The 4,059-nt window shown below is 63.9% G+C and overlaps 1 non-coding gene across 1 annotated transcript; it reads right to left on the reverse strand.

Annotated features, from left to right (window-relative positions):
• Positions 1–2,656: 2,656 nt before the first annotated feature.
• On the reverse strand, positions 2,657–2,775 carry LOC131868797 (5S ribosomal RNA). The gene has a single exon (XR_009367229.1). It is a non-coding gene; the product is annotated as a 5S ribosomal RNA (ribosomal RNA).
• Positions 2,776–4,059: the final 1,284 nt, after the last annotated feature.

Genomic DNA, 4,059 nt, shown 5'->3' on the forward strand with positions numbered 1-4,059 from the left:
CCGGGAGCGCTACGAAGTGTGCTCCAAGGTGCGGCGTGCACGTTGTCGGAGCCCGGTTTGCCCCGGGTGCGCACCTCGCCTGCACCTTGGCCGGGGTGGGCACCTTGGCTGGGTTTGCCCAGGGTGCGCTCCGAAGCGGGGTTACTGGAGCGCCCCCTCTTTTTTTGTCAGAGCGTTTGGTGGGGTTTCTCGCATTGGCTCTTCCCAGGCCCGGTTGTTGGGTGCGCTCCCACCCTGGCGCGCGCGAAGTTGGAAGTTGGGTTAATTGCCCGGGCGCGCACCTTCGCCAGGGTGGGCACCTTGGTGCGCACACCTTGGCTGGGCTGCGCACCAGGGCGGGCTCAAGATGGCACCAGCATTCCCTTTTTCTCACTATCTTTCAAAACGGAAATTTTAAAATCTCATTTTTTTTTTGCCTTTTATGGAAATTAGTGAAGGCATCGCATCAAAGGTGCGCACCTCGCTGCCCACCTTGGTGTGCTCCGAGGTGCCCACCACGGTGCGCAACGCCGGTGCGAACCCGGGAGCGCCCCGATGTGTGCTCCAAGGTGCGGCGTGCACGAAGTCGGACCCCGGTTTGCCCCGGGTGCGCACCTCGCGTGCACCTTGGTGCGCACACCTTGGCTGGGTTGCGCGGCCTGGTGGGCACCATGGTGCGCACCAAGGAGCGCTCCGAAGTGTGCTCCAAGGTGCGGCGTGCACGAAGTCGGAGCCCGGTTTGCCCCGGGTACGCACCTCGCGTGCACCTTCGCCGGGGTGGGCACCTCGGCTGGGTTGCGCGCCCTGGTGCGCACCAAGGAGCGCTCCGAAGTGTGCTCCAAGGTGCGGCGTGCACGAAGTCGGAGCCCGGTTTGCCCCGGGTGCGCACCTTCGCCGCGGTGCGCACCATGGCGTGCACGAAGTCGGAGCCCGGTTTGCCCCGGGTGCGCACCTCGCGTGCACCTTCGGCGGGGTTGCGCGCCCTGGTGGGCACCATGGTGCGCACCAAGGAGCGCTCCGAAGTGTGCTCCAAGGTGCGGCGTGCACGAAGTCGGAGCCCGGTTTGCCCCGGGTGCGCACCTCGCGTGCACCTTCGGCGGGGTTGCGCGCCCTGGTGGGCACCATGGTGCGCACCAAGGAGCGCTCCGAAGTGTGCTCCAAGGTGCGGCGTGCACGAAGTCGGAGCCCGGTTTGCCCCGGGTGCGCACCTCGCGTGCACCTTCGCCGCGGTGGGCACCATGGCGTGCACGAAGTCGGAGCCCGGTTTGCCCCGGGTGCGCACCTCGCGTGCACCTTCGCCGGGGTGGGCACCTCGGCTGGGTTGCGCGCCCTGGTGCGCACCAAGGAGCGCTCCGAAGTGTGCTCCAAGGTGCGGCGTGCACGAAGTCGGAGCCCGGTTTGCCCCGGGTGCGCACCTCGCGTGCACCTTCGCCAGGGTGGGCACCTCGGTGCGCACACCTTCTCAATGTTTTCTTGCCTTTTCTGGAAATTGGTGAAGGCAGCGCATCAAAGGTGCGCACCTCGGTGTGCTCCGAGGTGCGAACCCGAGAGCGCTCCGAGGTGCCCACGAAGTCGAAAGTCGGGTTAATTGCATTGTTTTCCCCGGGTGCGCTCCGAGGTGCGCAACATCGGCGCGCACCAAGGAGGGCTCCGAAGTGTGCTCCAAGGTGCGCACGATGGCGTGCACCTCTGGTGCGCACGATTCGGAGCTCGGTTTGACCGGGGTGCGCACACCTTGGCTGGGTTGCGCACCTTTTGTGCGCTCCAAGGTGCGCACGAAGTCGGAGCTCGGTTTGCCCCGGGTGCGCACCTTCGCCAGGGTGCGCACCTTGATGCGCACGCCTTGGCTGGGCTGCGCACCTTGGTGGGCGCCATGGTGCGCACCTTTCGTGCGCTCCAAGGTGCGCACGAAGTCGGAGCTCGGTTTGCCCCGGGTGCGCACCTTGGTGGGCGCCATGGTGCACTCCGAGGTGCCCAAGATTGGTGCGCACCAAGGAGCGCTCCGAAGTGCGCTCCAAGGTGCGCGCGAAGTCGAAAGTTGGGTTAATTGTCCGGTTTGCCTCGGGTGCGCACCTTGCGTGCACCTTCGCCAGGGTGGGCGCCTTGGTGCGCACACCTTGGCTGGGCTGCGCACACCTTGGCACCCGCGTTTCCTTCATTTTAAATTTTTTTTTTTTACAATCTCTCAAGTGGGAAATTCTATAATCTCAACTTTTTTTGCCTTTTCAGGAAACTTTTGAATGGAGCGCATCATTGGTGCGCTCCGAAGTGTGCTCCAAAGCTCTCTCCAGCTGCGTGCACCTGCCCCGGCCGCGCACCCGGCCCCGCCCAGCTTCGCTCACCTGTCCCGGGCGTCTGGTGCGGAACCTTAGAGTAAGAAACATCACCGTGCACCTTGGCCAACGTGCGCGACTCGACCGAGCGCGCACTGGCCGAGGTGCACACCGATTTCACCTGGGTGCGCGCGCAGCACCTCGGGCGCACCGGGGTGCGCGCACAACGCCCGGGTTGCACCGTGGCCTGTGTGCTCGGGGCGCCTCGGGTGCGCGCTCGGTGTCGCCCCCGCGCGCGCGGTAGTGCGGGCAGCGCACCCCGGCCCGGCCCGGCCCCGACGAGAACGCAAACGGGCAAAAGGTTTATTCAAATAGCATTGCGACGCCCGGCGAAAAACTAAAAAAGGGTGCAACACCGGGACTTCCCGGGAGGTCACCCATCCCAGTACTACTCCGGCCCAAGCGCGCTTAACTGCGGAGTTCTGATGGGATCCGGTGCACTAATGCTGGTATGATCGCACCCGTTATGAGCTTGTCGCAGTGTGTACTTAGCAAACCGCGACCCACGTGCGAATCCACCCCGGCCACCCACCCCCGTCGAGGTGCACACCCTCCCTCGCGAAGTGCGCCCCGTTCGCCAAGTGTGAGCCCTGCCCGGGTGCGCGCACCTTGCTAGGGCGTCGGGTGTGCACCCGGCCCGGCCTACGTGCGTGCACCTGGAGGGGGCGTCGTGTGCGTGCAGTGTCCCGTCTGCAACGCGGTGCCCACACACCACCTCGGGCGCAACGACCTGCGCTCACATGTGGGCCGAGTGCACCTTGGTGCATGTTCGGGGCGCCTCGGGTGCACGCTCGATCTTGCCCCGGTGCACCAAGGCGCTCGGTTTGCCCCGGGTGCGCACTTGGTGCAAGGTGGGCACCCAAAATAGGGATCAAGCACCAAAACACAAGTTTCGGGATGCAAAATGGGACCCAAGGACCACAAATGCGTTCCAAGACCCATGATGGGTCCACGAGAACAAAAATGTGTTCCGAGACTTAATAAACAAATATTGGGTTTTAGGAGAAGAAACATGCTCTGATGCCCAAAACGAGAATCGACCCCGAAAAGGCCACAGGCCAAAAGTGGGATGCGAGACAAAAAAAAATGGGACCCGAGGACCAAAATTGGGTTCCCAGGTCGAAGACAGGGCAACCGGACAAGAAACGACCTCTAAGGCTCGAAATGAGTCCCGACGACTAAAACTTGACAAGAAGCACCCATCAGGCACCCAACTCGACACCCATGGGATGCCGACCCACCCGGGCTTCCACCTAGCACACCTTGGCACCCACCCACCCTCGCACCCAACCTCGCACCCAACTTAGCACCTTTGAACCCACATTGGCACTCACCCTGACCCTGGCACCTTGGAACCCACATTGGCACTCACCTTGACCCTGGCACCCACCTTTGCACTCACCTTGGGACCCACCCTGGCTCCCACCTCGGCACCCACCCAGACACCCACCTTGGTTCCTTGGCACCCACCTTGGATCCTTGGCACCCACCCCGACACCCACCTTGGCACGCAACTTGGCTACTTGCCACCCACCTTGGCTCCTTGACGCCCACCCCGACAACCACCCCGTGACCTACCCTGGCTAGGGTTGGTGCACACCCACCCTGGTGCCCACCTTGGCACCCACCCTATGACCCACCTTGGCACGCACCTTAGTACCCACCCCGTTACCCACCCTAGGACCCACCCCGTGACCCACCTTGGCCAGGGTGGGTGCCTTGGTGCGCACAACTTGCCTGGGCTGCA

Source organism: Cryptomeria japonica, unplaced genomic scaffold (genome assembly GCF_030272615.1).
Source record: "Cryptomeria japonica unplaced genomic scaffold, Sugi_1.0 HiC_scaffold_220, whole genome shotgun sequence".
NCBI classification, from domain to species: Eukaryota; Viridiplantae; Streptophyta; class Pinopsida; order Cupressales; family Cupressaceae; genus Cryptomeria; species Cryptomeria japonica.